The sequence below is a fragment of the Corapipo altera genome, unplaced genomic scaffold, assembly GCF_003945725.1.
Source record: "Corapipo altera isolate COAL_440 unplaced genomic scaffold, ASM394572v1 55, whole genome shotgun sequence".
Lineage (NCBI taxonomy): Eukaryota > Metazoa > Chordata > Aves > Passeriformes > Pipridae > Corapipo > Corapipo altera.
Window position 1 is genome coordinate 7,301,802 of NW_020884882.1, and position 16,970 is coordinate 7,318,771.

Below are 16,970 nucleotides of genomic sequence, written 5' to 3' on the forward strand. Positions count from 1 at the left end.
TACATGTAATATGCTGAATTAATCCTTGCTAACAGCACATAGAGACCAAACCATCCTATGACCAGGACAAGGAATACAATATGGGAAGATAATGTAACCAGAAACCTTTAAGTTTGGTAGTGCTAATGGCTCACTCAGTGTGGGGAGCAGGAATTAACTCTTCCATTTGCATTGCCCACTTATAACTCCATCTGGGCAGTTGTGCACTGGAGTGGTTTGCACTGAGCTCCATGGCTGTGCTGAAATAAGACTTTCTTGTTCTGCCTCAGGAACACCCACACGCCAGGCTGTGCTGAAATAACTCTGCTTCTAAATGCTGCTGAGTTGGTTATTTTGGTGCTGGGCTGAATTTGTGGCAGAAGTCAGTGGCAGAATTCAGTGAAGTTCAGTGGCAGAATTCCTCGTTGTACCTCCTGGAGGCAGAAATGGGCTCGGTGTGTTTGGCAACCTCACTGGCACTCAGGAGAGGTGGGACAAGTCTTGGTGCTCCACAGGGAGAGCAGCCATGTGTGGGCTTGTGTGCTTGAGTGTGCCCTGGCTTTGTGGCGCTGGTTGTTTTTTGTTGACTTTCCTTGCCAGTGGCTGTACCAGTGAGCCAGCACAGGGGCTGTAGTCCCAGCTCTCTCCTGGCCCTGAGGTGCAGCTGTGCCTGTGGACTGTCCCTTGCTCAGTTCAAGTCGGTGGTGACCTGTCTGTCCTGTTGACCTTTGGCTGTCTCACTCCAGGCTCACAGACACATGGCCAAGGGCAGGATGTCTGCATTGCAGGAAGGTGTTGAAGAGCACACAGGCCACAGGAGTTTCCAAACACTGCCACAGTGTGTAGTTCCAGGGTTTGGCTGGAGCAGCCACCTTGCAGCATCTCCAGCCTTCCTGCATCTGGGCTGGTGGTATGGGCAGGTATGCTCAGCTCCTGGGCAAACCTCATGACATCTCAGCTTGATTCAGGGAATGATGAGGGCCATCAGGAGGCCTTGGCTGTTTTGGTGTCACCCCACAGCAATTCAGGAGATCCCGCCTTGCATTGGCATGATTGTCATCTGTCTTCTGAGTTGATCTGCTGTTTCCTTCAGGAATAGGGCACCATTAGCTGTGCTGACTTCTACACCCTGTACATTATCTGCACAGAGCTGAGAATAAGCAATGGGGCTCCCAGAACACTGTTCCATTTCACTCTGGAAGCAGCACATCTAGGCTGGCACAGCAGGAGATACTGGAGGCTGCCAATCCCTGTCTACGTCAGTTTTGATCACTGCTGTTCTCAGGGTCACCACACAGATTTTAGAGACAGTGGGGGAGCTGGGATGACTCTGCTAGTACAGATGTGGGGTAGAGGGAAGGGGGAAGAGCTGAAGGAGGTAGAGGGAGGTAAGTGGCAGGTGCTAAAGCCCTGCGTTTGTCTGCAGCTGAGGTTTCTGCAGACCACTGCTGTGGGGCCACCCCAATGGTAGGTCTTTGGGGAAACTATGAGTAGGGAAATTGTACTGACTTCCAGAGAGCTGGAAGGTTTTCTCCAATAAGAAAGAAAGAAAAACCCTCAATCTCGAAGTACTCCTTTATTTCTGCTCAGGTTCTGCCCGTCTGCAGCATCCAACTGTTGTTTCTTAGGTCTTTTTAGCAGCACTCGTTTAATGTTGGCTTCTGCAGTCCCCATGTTGTTTGACAACCTGCTTTCAGCATGAGCTGTTGAACTTCATGGGGTTTTGCAGGTAAGACATACTCAGCCTTTGGTGTGACCCTTTCACAACAAGAGATACCAGACTGTAGCAGTGCCAAGGTTGTGATACCGGTCCAGAAAGGTTTCAGAGTGAGAAAGCAGTAAGATCCCTCTCTTCATCCTTATCTACCCCTGCATCAGTCAGTTGACCTCCTCTGGGCACTGATAGAGCAAAGCCTTCTCCAGCCTCACCTGGAGTGGAGGTGCCACTTCACCAGCCCAAGAGAGAAGGATTGAGGTGTTACAGGAGGAGGAGCAGCAATGCCAGAAGCCACACCAACACATGTAGCAGGTATCACAGGCCTCAGGAAACTGTCTCATCATTGTGATGTTCTTAGCCCTCTGATGTGCCAAAGTGAGTAATGGAAGACACTTGCTGCCACCACTCTGCCAATTTTCCAGTGGTTTCAGTTGCCCAGTCTAACATCTCTCAGCACCAGCAGGTCCTGATGAAACTCTCACTTCTCATTGTTCCAAATCTTGTCTTTCAAGTTTTCTGAGCTATGCGTCCAAATCTGTGGTTGCTCTTGTGAAATCTCAGTCAGCTCTATCCTTGTGCCTAAAGATTTGTCCCTTCAGGGGGATACAAATTATTGTAGAGATTATAGACTGATAGAGATTATAGAGTTGATAAGTGATTTGACTGAGGTCCTGTAGAGCCCTAGTCCCAGAACCTACAAATGCACCTAGACCTGGCCTGAATGTAGATAAATACACACTTAAATATTAGCAGACCCTTGCAAAAAACAGGGAGATCTTTTCAGAACAGGAAAGAGCCTATTTTAGTCCTCAGTTCCTCCCCATTGTTTAAAGGTGTTTTCAGGCTGAAATTCAGATGCTGCCTTGGGACGTGAGCGAGGTTCAGCCAGCAAACGCTCTCTAAGACTGGGTCATGCTTCCAGCTGGCTGACACATGTCCTCAGCCTTCCAGATAAGAAGGGCTACGCTGCCTTCACCCTGGCTAAGGGTGCAAGCACAGGCAGGGATGAAAAATCTAAGACACCCTCAGATAGTGTGGATTTTTCTTTTATTTTATTTGGTTTTGTCATAGAGTAGTTTTGACCAGCTCAGATTCCCAGTCACAGTGCTGCGATGCCCAGGATGCAGCTGCTGCCCTTTGAGGAGCCAGTGCTCACAGTACAGCAATGTTTGTCAGCCAAGACATCAGGCAACACAGGCTAGAAGCCCTCAGATGTGCTATGTTTGAAGAAGACATGAAATACTGTAGCTGTGACCCATCATGGTAGAAAAATCTGCCCAGTCCGATGCTGAGAACAGGGCAGTAATGAAGCCCATCTGCTCCCGAGGGCCAGGCTTTTCATGAGGAATGCTTTCTCTAGTCCTTCTTGGCTTTCTACAGTTTCCTGAGAATCTCTGATACGTGAGAGAGGTTTTGGACGGGGAAGGAGTGGGCTTAGCACGTCTGGAGTTAACTCTGTCCCTGCAGGAGAGATTCGTGTCTCAGTGGCTCTGCTAGTTGGATCCAGCCTCTGCTGGTCCCACAGACCTCTGGCATCCCAGCCTGGCTGTTCCTCTCTGGCAGCACATTGCACCTGTGTTTTGTCCCCACTCACAAAACTCCAACACTATTATTTATACTGCAATAAGAACTCCACAAAAATATCAACAGTGGGACTTTTGCCTGTGTTGGTGCAGGTGATGGTCAGTCAGGCCTGAGGCTGGGAGTGCTCATGCAGTGACCAGGGCACTCCTGGGGCTGCTGAGGTTTGTTACATGCCGGGTTTTCTTTCTTGGCCCTTACTTCCTGCGAGCATCTTAATGGAGAGCATGACAAACCCTCCATCTTAATTCCAGTGCAAACACAGCTGTCTTTCCCAGGACTCCACATCAGAAGCCAAGAAACTACAAAGGCATTAGGTACTTAATTCCCAGAACTCCCCCTTGGAGCTGAATACCCAAAGATCTTAACTCCCCAAATACCTCTGTGGGGCCAAGAGGGGATGTTTCACATTGAGGCTTTGAGGCGCAGCTGGGCAAAAGCCAAAAACTTTCCTTGTTAAAAAGCAGTTAGGGATTATTTGCAGTCTGAGAAGGGGAAAACATCTCACCAAGTAGCTCCAGTGGCCTGAAAGGCCTGGGTTTAACATTACCATGCCTTGGTCTTACCTGCATGGCACAGCTTGCACTGATGCTGAAAACAGGGGCAAATGGAGCTACCCTAAGAGCTGGGGATACTTTTTTCCCCCAGTAAAATTATTCTTGGATGGAAGGGAGTGACTAGTGTCAGTGGAGAGTTGAACCCCATACTCACAGCCTATGCTGCCCAGTTCAGACCAGTCTGTTCTCTCCCATACATTTACCTGTACCTGCAGAGCTTGCGGTGTTGTAAACTGGGACACCCTGCCTCTGTTTCCTGTCTGGATCTGCAGCTATGGGACAGATCTATATTCAACCACAAGCCCTCTGCAGTTTCCCCACTGATTCACATGGATCTTTTAATTTTCCCTTTCTTCAGGTACAACTGCCCCCTTGGCAGTAAAATCCTTCCAGTAGGGCTGGATGGTGGGAGGTATTGCTGAATGCACCTTACACATACTGCTGCTCTATGAGGTTGTCTCCCATCCCTGGTACTCATCTCCAGATGCTGGGATTCTTGATTCATGTCTGGCTGTTGTGCTTTCTTCTGGCTATCTCAGTTTTTCTCTGTTGCAGGTCTGCACTCCATGTCATTCCAGTAAATTACCCAGTAAAGTCACTTGTAGAGCTCTGATACATAGGGTTCAACCCCCAAATGCCTCTTCTGCAGTCTGGACTTGCTCTGTTCTCCATTTCCTAATTGCCTGTGGCTTCCACTGGGAAGCCAAAATTTCAGTCTAAGTCAAAGCCCTACATGGGCAAAGAGTTGTTCTGTATCTCCGGGAGCTGCGTGGCCACTGCTTGGATAAACTCTTCCACCACGTTCTTCACAGGAGGTCACCCATTGTAGGAGGTAGCACTAGGACATGTGGTCTGATTTTGTTTCTCTTATAGTTTTAATGGGCTGGGGAGCAGAGATGATGCTTCTTTTATTGTATTGGAAGGAGAGCATGATGCTCTGAGGGTGCATGCAGTGTGCATGAGAGCAAGGAAGGGAAGGGGAGCCAAAGGACACAGTTTGAGAAATGGCTCTGTATGACTTGGATCCTGTGCAGAAACGATACCCAACACTGCCACTGCAAGGCTCATACTGTCAGGAGATGTGGTGTGCTGGCTGGTCTGCAAGAGGGGGCTGCAGCAGCACCAGCCAGGCAATGGGACATTTAGAGGCTTTGTAGGAGGCAGCACAGTTGGTTCCAGCAGTGTCAATTCTCCTCTGCAAGGAGGTGAGCAAGCCAAGGAGACCCAGTAGCCAGAGGAACCTGTAGTTGCTAACATCCTCAATGGTGTCACCACACCATTTAACAGCCCTCAAATCTCTGCTCCCCTCTTACTGGGCTGAATCTGTCAGAGTACAGTAGTGCCCTGAGTGTGCTTTCAGTCTGAGCCCCGCAGACTGGACAATGATTGCAAAAAGCAAACACACGCCCTGCCCCGTGCACACACACTCCCCTGCAGCTGGCAAATTGGTCTCAGCATCAGCCTGAGGCATTGCTGTGACTTGACCTGGGCAGCTGCCTAAAGTATGGACTTCTAGTATGAAAAGCTGGTGAAGAGCAAGAGCTGGTGCTGTCCTGCTGACCTGCCAGCCTGGTAGGACCTGTGGATGTGGGAACACCTTTATGCTGTCTGCTGGTGGACAGGGAGAGGGGAAGTGGGAGGGAAGCTGAGTTCTCCACTAGCATTTCTTTTGAATGCTATTGAGCAGGTTTCATCTTTTCCCAGACCCTTTGCAGCAGCCCTTACTGGGATGCCTGGGGTCAATTTGCTTTCTGAAGGTCCCTGCCTTGTAACCTTTTCCTGCTCCCACATTTTGAAGTCTCAGAGGCAAAGATCTACCTGAATTTTGTTTCTAGGTCTGGTGATCCTTTCCTCAGAGATCCTTGCACAAATCTATTCCCTTCAGCTTGCTGGGATGACACTGAACACGTTCAGCTTCAGGGCACGGAGTTGCCCAGCCTTGAACCAGGTGAATTCCTGCAGCCTGTTGGAGAAACAGGTTGGCTGCCCTGCCTCCTCCTGTTTTCCCTATAGTGCCCCTGAGCTCTTAATATCTGGATGAGCTTTGATTAGATAAACAGTTGTAAATTTATGGGCAGGCAGACTGATGGGAATTTGGCTGGGAAGAGCTGGGAGTTGGTCTTTCCTGGGAGAAGAAAGCAGGGTTTCTCCTCGCTGGTTAGGACTGCAGCAGCTCTGTCACCCTCGGGTTTGGCAGCTACATCTGCAGCTGAGGTGCCTTATCACTGTCTACCGATGCAGGAAGGCCTGACCACATAACCCACATCCTTTGGCAGCTCTGTGTCAAGATGGAAATCACCATTCTGCATTGAAAATGGTCAAGACCCTGGTTTTGAGGGTGTGAGTTTTTCTGTCCCAGTTGCACGTGCTGTCCCCTGCTTTCTCAGGTCCTTCCCTGCACAGTGGCGAGAGCTTCCTCACCTACAGCTGAGCTTTCCAAGCACCAGCCTTTCCCAGCCCTGTAGAGAGCCCAGCCTGGCTGTTTGCCTCCCTTTCTGTGAGCATGTCCAGCTCTCCCTCCAACTTACCAATGATCCATGATACACTGGGGCAATGCATGACAAAGGCATTCAGTGTTCCCTGCTCTGCCTGATGGTGTTTCGTATTGTGAAGCTGTTTCTGCAGCTGGGGGATGCTGCAAACCACACTGCCCCAGATCTGTGCCTGGTGTCGTGCTCGGATGAGTCTGTTATGTGGCCATATACACAAACTGTGCTGAGCATGGGTGCTGAAACCTGCTGTGATGAAGAAATACCTGATTCTGGTGAGATCCAGCTTTTTCATAATTGGACCTAATTTTCATAGACTCCCTCAGAGCGTTATCCAATGAGACTGGAAGCTACTTTCTCCCCAGAAGAGCCTCTGAAGGTGTTGCTGTCTCTGCAGTGGCTCAAGTGATAGATCAGCAAGCCTCTAGCCTGGGCATGGCAGATGGGCAGGTGCTGGCATCTCTACCCATGGTACTTGTGTGTGGAGATGTGCCATTGAATGTTTTGGATATTCGTCAGTGCACAGGGCATGTCATGGCCCATGGGTCCCTTCCCATCAGCTTTGTCACCTGTCGTATGGAGGGACACCAAGGCCATGAGTCCTGGCCTCCTGTCACGACAGTGCTCACAGCTTTTCCTTCTCCATGTAAATACCACTTGATTTATAGCCCTCCATCTCCTGGCTGCTTTCCCAGCTCTTCCAGAGAGGGAGCAGCAGCAGCAGGTTTGAGGCGTCCCTTGAAGTGCTCTCTCTCCCTGTGAATTTGCAGCCTCAGTGCTGATGTGGAACCCGATCCAAGCCTGCTCTCTGGCCAGATGTTGCTTCACTGACCTTGCAGGAAGGTGGGTAATATTGACATGATGTTCAAAGGTGATGTTTGTTTGGAGCTACTGGGCGTGGGTGTCTCTGGGGCTGGCTGCCCTGTTCCAGAGGGCTTTCCTCAAGGCAGGGACCTGGGAAATCAGCAACTTACTGGAAGTTAGAAGCTTCTCAGCAATTCCCCATCCCCATTTGTACAAGTGTGTGGCTCTGCCTACCTTGTCTGGCCACAGGGAGTATCTGCACAGCCAGATTTCCCCATGGCAGGAAGAGGCAGCAAGTTCAGCCCTGCACAGAACCAGGCCCTTCCTTTTGGCAAGGGTGCAGGGGTAGCATATTCACAGCTGGGTCTTTTCCAAGTTTACTTCTGGCAGTATCAGGGAGATTGATTTCCCTGTAGCTTGATGGGATCAGCAGGCACAGGCACTGTGAGAGTGAAACAAGGCTGACTTGACACTGGAGGAGTTTTTCACCTACCGATGCTGCTGAGTGGTGTAGCTGCAAGCCTCATAGTTCTCTTCTTCCTGAGGTCTCCATCAGAGCTTGCTCATTCCCTGTAAAAAGGAAAGATATCTTCAGAGCACCTGCTGTTAACAGCCGCTCTCAGAGCTGGACTGGCAACAGAGAGTTAAATCCAACAGCCACTCTGAGGAGCTGCTGCCAGTGGTGTTGAATCTGTTATGTCTCAGTGCTTTGATGGCACTGGAGATGTTTGTCTGTTGAACATGTTGGCTGGGGAGAAGGGCTCTTTGGTGGCCTCAGGTAATGGCCACTGCTAAATGCAGCACAAGAGGCTATGTGTTGGGACGTTATGTGCTGGAGGTGGTTCTCCCTAATCTCCAGCGGGCTGTAATTAGCTCCTGTCCTCCTCTGCAAGCTCATGCATCTCTTCGACACATTGTAAAGCCTCTTGCTCTGTATCTTGTGACAATGAGTCTCACCTGCTCTCATTTAGAAAGGCAGGACATAGACCCTCAGCTGCCTCTGCACGGAGCAGAGAGGTGAGAGCCATGAAGCAAAGCCAGGGAGGGATGGCTGTGTGCAAGGTGCTGTGTTGGGAAGGGTTTACTGAGTGTGCATTTCTTCCAAGATCTGCTTGTTGAGGCTTTCATCAATCCCAGATGCACAGCACTGACAAGATGGCTTGAAACCTACTCAGCAAGACTTCTCTGTTGAATGTGTGCAGGTAGCCTGTGTGCAGAGGGCACAAACAGCATCTGCCCAGACCAGACCCGACTGCGGGCAGGTTTTGAGCAAGTCCAGCCTGGTCCCCCGCACCCTGGCCTGCCGTGGCCTCAGCAGCCGAGCAGAAGGCAGCAGGCTGGTGCAGATGGTCTCTTGGCTTGGTAGGTCCATGGTGCTGTGTGAGCAGCTGTGGATTGCCTGAACCTGCCCAGTGATGAGAGCCTGAGGGGTATGGACACAACCACCTCGTGTGTCTGTGCAGGGAGAGGTGGGTCTCTGGTGCAGCCTTGCCCATGGAGAATCAGCCCCTGTGCACCCCGGCAAGGACCCCTGCCTTGGCACTGCCAGCGCAAGCCCTTCTTCTGCAGTTCCTGTGGGTAGCAGGCTGCAGAGGAGGAGTTTATTGACAAGGAATGGAACTGCTGGCAGCCCAGGCTTGCATTATAAATGCAAGCAGCCAACTGGGGCCAGGAGAGCGACAGGCATAATGGGGAAGAGAAATTGCTCTTGGAAAGCTTCTAGCTTGGCTTATATGAAGAGTTAACCATTTGGAAACAGAAGATTGTATAGTACTTATGCACAGGTACTTTATTTGCTCACAGAGGCTGTATTCTTGCTGGATATTATTAATTTTCGATTTCCTATAAAGATCTTAATTGCAGCCCTGTGACAGCAGAGAGCTAGGGACGTTTCCCCAGCAAAATACATCCCTCCACCTCTAATGCCTGTGACCCTTTTATTAAACCTTCCTGGCATCTGCCTCAGGCTGATAGCAGGTGACTAGAGCCTCCTGCTGCCGAGAAGACATGAGGGTTTAGGAAGAACCACTGAATGGGATGGAGTGTCCAGACCAGCTGCTGTTGGCTCTGTTCCTAATATGATCCCCACAGACGATGCTGGGGTATTTGGCAGCTTCCTGGAAGCAGCTGGATTCTTTCTTTCCCTTTCTGCATGATTTATTGCGAGCTAATCCTATAACTGTCACCATTTTCCATCACTTGATTAGAGTTTCCCTGGCTGATCCTTGACTCAAGTTGACTAAATGGGAATAAGAAGACCTTCCTTGGAAAACAGAGCCTGAGCCATCCCCACCTCTGTGGAGGAGGGAGCCACACAGCCAAGGGCCAGCTGTGCCATCCCCCGTGCCTGGGTATGGCTGGTGACACTGTGATGGTCAAAGAGGTATCATTGACAAAAAATGAAGAAAAATTATCTTTAGAAATGTAAAGGCAAAGTAAGATGTGTGAGAAAGCAGGAGTCAAGAGAGGAAAGAGCTTTACTGAGGCTTTATAGAAAGCAAGGAGTTTCCTTATGTAATTTTAATATCTTCCTAATGGAAATGGCAATAACTTCTTCCTAAGTAAACCTCTCAGGATCTTGAACATCAAGAGTAATGCTCAAGTGGTTTTAAATCATGTCCAGAAGCCAGATCTCTGAATCACAGTCACTTCTTGAACCAGCGGCTGCCAGTCCCTGCGTTGGCTTGTGTACAGCCAGCACTCCCTAAACAGTAGTCATCTGGCCGAAGCATGGACAGACCAGGGATTTCAGGTTTCAGAAATCTCTTCCAGGCAGTTAAAGGCTGAGCAGCCTTCTCTTAAGGGGGAAAAAAAAAAAGGCAAAAAAATAAAGTTAGAAAGATAATTATTTTCCTGCCCGGTGTGTGTAATATGTAGTAGAAATCTAAACTTGTGCAGGATGTTCAGACCCCATCTCATGTCGGGAGTTTAATGTTCTTTTTGTAGCAGCTTAAAAAAACATCCATCTGATGACACCCCCTCAAACCTCGCAGCCACCTCTGTGACTGCTGTCTGAGCCGTGGTGTACAGCAGATGGAAGCAGAGTTGGCTGCAAATCATCAGCTCTGAATTGTCTCTCAGCCCCTGTTAACTGCAGAATGCTGAGTGTGCACTGCAAATATGAAGCTCTGTGGGATGGGTTTGTTGGCCAGGCACGTGGAGCAAAACACACACGAATGACTCCATTGTCTCTTTTGCCAGGCAAGTGCTCCAGCAGCCTGCTGGGAAGTGCCCCTCTGAAAAGCACTGGTGGGGGATGCAGGGTCACGCTGGTTCTGCTCATCTGGGAGTGTTTGCACGCCTCGGATGGTGAAAAGTCAGCTCCATGCCTTCCAGTTCCTGCTAAACCTGTAAGAGCATTAATAGAAGTGCACAGTGGAGATTATATTGTCAGCAATGGTTGCTATGTTTCTTTTGAGCACTTTCAGCAGAGATCCCTCTTTTTTAGTGGTTTGGAGAAATATCCAAAGAGCTCTGAACATTGGACCGCTGCCTCCCTCCCATCCCACATCCCACATGGTGCTGAATAGGACATGCAGGCTGTGGTGCAGCAGGGGTTGATCTCACCCAGTGTCCTGTTTCCAGCCATGAACTGTGCCAAAGGCACAGCAGACCCTGAGGAGTGAGAATGGAGAAGTTGCCCCTTGGAGAAATGTTTTCTGGATCCTTTCAGGGGAGGAGGGAGTGGTGATGTGAAATAGGTCTAATTGTCACGTTTCTGTAGTAGTGGCAATGCCAGCTCCATGTGTGACCTGTCACAAGGCTCACTTCGGATGCGATTCTTGGCAAGGATCTTGGTCAGGACATGTTCAAGCTAGAAGAGAAGATACTGAAAAGTTGGTGACAAGGAGGACAGTGCCAGACTGTGTCTGGGAGGGAGGTCAGGTCAGCTGCGAGGCTGCTGCCTGTCACACCAGCTGGTCAGGAGGCATCTGTCGCTGTTCTTGGCACACGGGCATTGCCTGCCCTACAAAGGTTACCACAGCACTTGAGAGGCTGGGCTGAGGCATTTTCCAATGAAAGTCAATGTGGTTATGTTGAGCTGGATCCAGATGGAGAAACCTGAAGTCTGGTGGCACTTGGTGCCAGTGGCACTTAATGCTGGAGGGGCAGTACCCCATCTGCAGTTGTATTGCATCTGGTCTGAGCCATTGAGCATAGAAATGGTTATGGGTAGGTGACAGTCATGAGTAAGGGACACTGCAACCCCACATCAAGGAAGCAGGGAACATCCATCTGCCTTTTTTGGGCTGGAAACCGTGTGAGAGCATTTAATATGCCTGGGGCTCTTGGGCTCTCCATACGCCTGTCTACCCTCAGATTTCTGTGTGAGGGCTCTGTGCTGCAAGTAATTTGCACTGTGTGAGTGGGATAAGTGCCCCAATATCAGACAAAGCAGTGATGCAGCTCTGCTTCTTCTCCATCCCCCTGTGCAGCATGCCAGAGGCACTCCAGCCCCATGAGCCGCAGGTACAGGGATGCAGTGGATTACTGTGCACAGATGTCAGGGATCTTATGCACAGGTGGAGGTAGGAGTGCTTGGATTTTTGGTCCTGCTTCAGTTCCCTGGGGCCATGTGTTTCCACCCCCAGACGTTCACCACAGCCACTGCTGCTTCTGGCAGGCCTGACTGTTCCCTGTCTGGCTGGAACTAGAACAGGACATGTACTCACCCCTCTGCGTAGCTCTTCCCATCCATGACTTTCCATAGAGAATAGCTTAGGACCTTCTTCCACACCCTGCATTGACATTTCCTGGAGGCAGCACTCCCCTTGTACCTCTCTTGCCCATGGACTGCTGCCTTCCAGCCAGCAGGGCACATCCCTGGAGGAGTGAATGACTTTTCCTGTTAAAGGCTGTGCGGTCCGTCGAGTTATCCCATGTAAAACAGTGACTCATTGTCCCCTTTTAGAGTGTGTTTCTTGGCTAGAGGAAGAATGTCATCAGTGCCAGGGAGCCTGGCTGCCATTACCACCCAGTTGTGCCACACAGCCCTGGGACTCTGAAGAAGCTGCAAGGGGGTGATTGCTGAAAACAAAGGTATTATTTTTAGGATGCGACACCTCCTTTCACCTGCTTCCCAGAGGAAGTAGTCTTGGACATCTTGCCCATGCACATCTTGTAATGGTGAGCTCTGGGGATCCCAAATACCTCCACATCTCTGTGCCTGTAGGAACTGTGTGGCTTGGGGCAGAAAATGCTGCAGAAGGGTTTGTCCCAGGGGATAGTAGCTATTTAGCATATGCATTTGGTGGAAGGAGTTTGGGAAATCCCCCTTTCCCTCTTGGCTAAGAGGTTTGTACAGCTGTGCCTCCTCAGAAGTGAGCTGTGTCACCTCACTGCCTGTGGAGCCTCTTCTGAGGAACATGGCTGGGAAGGAGTTATTGGGGATGTTTTGTCAGCAGAGACGTGGGGTGAAAATAGGTTCAGGGGATGGGGTGCTCTGTCACCCTTCTGGAGCCATCTGTGGCTGCTTGGAGTTGGCCTCAAGTAGCTTCCCAGAAAAACAAGAGTCATTTGGGGAAAAGGGAGAGATTTTCAGGGAAGGGAGGTCTGCATGATAGAGACTGGTAGGACCCCTCCATTGGCTCCATAGCAATGGAATATATTTTAGCCAGGTACTGGAGAAGAGGAAGATGGTGGACCATTGTGCAGCCTTCATGCCTCTTCTGCGTCCCTCCATTATCTTACCCTGAAATGGTACTTTATTATGGTGGCTAAAACATCACTTCTAAGTGACCCCAAGTGCCTGTGGTGCTGCAAAACCACCTTCTCCCATATGCAAACATGTGCAGGTTCACCCATCCAAGCTGATGGGAGAGATGATTTGTCTTTCCCTGCTGCAGCTCGTTGTGCCTGTTGTACGTGGGCTGGTTCTCTGTGTAAACCTCCTCATGTGCACGTCCTGTCTTGCCCCACTCAGGTTTGCCCCAAGCTGCTTTGCTTGTGGTTTTTCCCTTAGCTTTGTGGGTAACCTTCTCCCAACACATCTCTGTTTAGTTCTCCACAGTTTCTAAGTGCTGGGAGGTGAGGGGAGGCGGGGAAGGGGGGGGGGGTTAATTACTTGGTTTGTCTGTTTCAAAAGGTCTAGGGGGGGATGAGAGAAAATGTGCAGCGCTGGGAAAAAAGCCTGAGCTAAGCTTTCAAGCATCCCCATGCTGCTGGGACTCGATTCTGTCTGATCCAGCCAAGTTCAAGTCACTCGGTTTAATTTCTGCTGAATGAAACATCGTTAAGTCAGGACCATGTGAACCACCAAAGGGGGCCTTCTGCCTTCCCATGGGGAGCAGTCCCCTCAGGCTGGGCAGATGGTACCAGGGTCTCTCTGGGCACAATCCTGCATTTGGCTGATTCAGCAGGGCCTTTAAACAAGGGTGTGCTGGACCACCTGAACCAAAACATCCAGTGTTCTGTTGCTCAGTCCCAAAGTGATCAGATCTGTGTTTTCTAGCCCACTGTGTCATGTGGGTTCTATTTGGGAAGTGCCTTATACAAACTCATAGCAGCAGTCTTGTAGTGGTAAGAGAAATTAAATACCCTTTGTTAAGCCCTCTGATGGACAAGCAGATGAGCTTCAGGCTTATATGTATGTTTTGCTCCCCAGCCCTGTGAGAACAGACATATTTTGGTTGCCTGTGCTTCTGGGGGCTGTCCTTGTGAGAGGTGACATCTGGCTGGAGATGGGGCTTTGCCATGGGTTATAAGCAGGCCGACAACATCGAGGTGGTGGCTATGCTTGAAAACAGAGTTGTATGATCCAAACACAACATACCTGAGGCAGTTTCTTATCCTGAGAGTTAGGAGGCAGTGCTGGTGAAAAGACATCCAGTGATTTCAGAGGGACAGCTGAGCTTCCTGGTGCCATGCCAATGCCTGAGGGTTGTGGCTCAGCTGGTGACATGGAGCAGTGCTGCTAAATCATGTGATGGATAGTTTTACAGGGCACAGGGATGTGCCTACCTGCTGATCTGCTCAAGGAAGCAGAATCCCAAAGGTGACAGCCCTGCCCTTCTGATAAGATACATTAGCCTGGCCGGGTTATCTGGGAAGGACACTTGCAGCGGTATAACCAGCTGCAGACCTTGGGTTCCCCTTGGAGGTCCTGGAGCTCCCACTGCCCATTCCTCCAGGGAGAGTTGTACAGGATTTTGGCCTTAACTGGGTCCTGGTGTGAATGCATGGGCTTCTGTGCAGTTCTTTCAGCCATCCATAGCTAGTCAGCTCAGCGGTGTCCTGCCCCTTGCTCTGCTCCAATGTCTGAAAACACTCTGGAGCAAGTGAGGAGAAGGTCCCTGCTGCTCCCCAGGATGCTCCAGGTTGTCAGTCTGCTGTAAGGCAGCAGGAGGAGCTGGCAGGGGAAAGGTCTGATGGAGAATGGAGAATTATTCCCTTTCCCTAACAAGTGAGCCGAGACAGACATCTCCAACAGACTCTGTGCCGCCTCTACCTCAGCAGAGAGTCATGTAGAGCAGCCAGCCCTCACTGAGGCTTGGCCTGCAGAGCCGAGGGCGGGCTGTCAGGAATAGCCTGGATTATACATTGCTGGCTTCTTCATCCAGGAAAATACTGGAGGCAGCCAGCGGTGGGTCTGCCTGTGACCACACCGCACAGGGCTGTGTTAGGTGGCAACCTGTTACCTGTGTCCACATAACCTCCTGCACAGGAGAGCCACCCACTGCTCACTTGCTGATGGAAACAGGTGATTCCCTGTCCTTGTGCTGAGCTTCTGCAAGAGGACATTGTCATGAGGCAGAACACACTGAACAAGCCATAACTGGAGAGAAAAACACCGTGACAAGAGGAGCAAAAGTGGGAAGGGCCACAGGGGCATTTCCTGAGTTGCAGAGAATGTTGGTCTGGAACAAGAAATGCATGTTTGTATTGTAAATGTTAGAGTTACGTAGTTTGTGAGTTGATGCCAGCTCCCCTCCATCACTCCTCCTGCTGGTAGCCCCAGGATGAACAAAAGAGGTCAAGCACAGGGATTGCTCCTAAGGGATCTGTTCACTTCCATGTGGAAGCTGTGCAAGGTGGGGGCTGTCACAGGTTGATATCTGAGCTTTCCTCTTCTTGGGGAGCAGTACTTTGCATTTGAGAGGCAGGGGGAAAAGACTGGAAAACATCTCTTCTGGTTGTTCTCCACAGGGCTGGTTACTTCTTGCCATTGCTTGTGCTTCTCTGAATATTGCTGTTCCCCATAACATGTTCTCTCTCCCCAAAATTCTTACTCGTGTATGTGCTCTGCTGCCAATTTGCCTGCCAGAATGGGGCATGGATGCTGCCCACTACATCTGAGCATTCTGGGTGCAAACACCCAGATGAGCCTTTGCACTTACACCTCCTTACGCTTGCAGCTCCCTGGTGGAGGTGTTTGTGTCTGAATTCACAAAGCTGAAGAATGCATTTAAGCAAATCAATCATGTGGCTCTGTTAGATTTCTTTTCCTTTCTTAAGCATTTTAATTCAGCCTCTTTTGTCTATATCCTTGACTTTCTAAATGCAGTAAGAATCAGCAGTCACGAGAATCTAAGGAGACTTGATTGCCTCTTTGAAGCCAAAAATTTAATTTGATTTTGGAGCCAAAAATTTCCATTCCCAAATCAAAACCTCTGAGTAAGAATTAAAATAGGAATGAGCTTTGGTTTTAATTCTCAGAGATTCTTGCTTAGGTCTGTAAATGACGAAATTACCACAGTTCTTCACAGCCAAGTGTAGCATGTGAGAAACCAAATAGTCACTTATTTGGTCATCTTTTACACAAAGAGAGGTCACTGCTTTCCCCAGCGTTAAGCCAGTGTATCTGGAGTTCTCTGTGGAATCTTGGTGTTTGGATTTCCACATCACCCTTGTTTTAAAAAGTAGCTATCTTTAAAAACAACAACAACAACAACAACAACAAAACCAACAAACAACAATCAGACCTTGTGCTTAGGTAGAAATTAAGGAAATATATTCTCCACCATTAGGAGCCCAAGCATAAAAGCCAGATCTTCCTAGAATTAGACTGCTTTCTTGAGATGGTGCTGTTTGACCCAATAGCTCTGATTCTCTCCAAGCAGGACTTTTCACGTGGACCATTGGCCACTGCCCAGGACTGTGGTTCCATGTGGGATTTCTTGACTGCTGTGCCCTGGACCATCCTCATGCAGTTGTTGTGTCCAGCTGCATGTCCCAGGCTTTGCTATCAAAGCAGGAGGGAAAACTGAGCTCAGACCGAAGGAACTGTCTGGATCTAATACTGCTGCTGCCAAGCTCTATTTTCTTTTTCCTTCTCTTTTTTTTTTGTTCTGCTTGGATGTTAAAATCGAAAATTGGACAGATTCAGCAGCCAGTGGCTGCAACTTGGGTTTGGCTTCGACTAGCAGTCACAATATCCTCTCATACATTAGATGGCAGGATCCTTCTCTGTGTCTCTTGGGTGCATTATTTTAATAGTGAGGAGACTCTTCATGAAGCAGAGCTGAGTGTCTGCAGTCAGGGATGAGTGAGCCATCACTGCTGTGGCTGAAGCACTCACTCATCGCCTGAGACAGATGCTGGAGAGGAGTCAGCAAGGTCTGGAGAAGCTCACTGCTGTGCCCACAAAGAGATTCAGGTCCTAATTTCTGGCTCTTCTAGTGACTGACTTAAAGCAAGTGCTAAACCCTTTACTTCATAGACCTCTGGGTGTTGTTTCCCTTTCTGATAAAAAGGGGTAATATAATAATTTGTTTCCCACTGTAAATTCTTCCTTCTCCCATGAATGCAGTTCAGCTGCATACATGCCATGTGTTCTAGGCAGACAGTTCCTATCACCAATATCTTTTCCTATGTTCCTTTCAGAATTCATCAATAATAGCACCT

General features: G+C 49.5%; 1 protein-coding gene across 2 annotated transcripts in view; it reads left to right on the forward strand.

Annotated features, from left to right (window-relative positions):
- CHST13 (carbohydrate sulfotransferase 13) overlaps positions 1 to 16,970 on the forward strand; it is a 30,584-nt gene that overhangs the window by 2,805 nt on the left and 10,809 nt on the right. The window contains exon 1 of one of the 2 annotated variants that reach the window (XM_027640180.1): positions 7,146 to 7,166. The exons of the other annotated variant lie outside the window; for it this stretch is intronic. The gene's annotated coding sequence lies outside the window, so the exon portion shown is untranslated. Of the gene's footprint in view, positions 1 to 7,145; positions 7,167 to 16,970 lie in introns of those variants that run through there. 2 annotated transcript variants of the gene reach the window in all.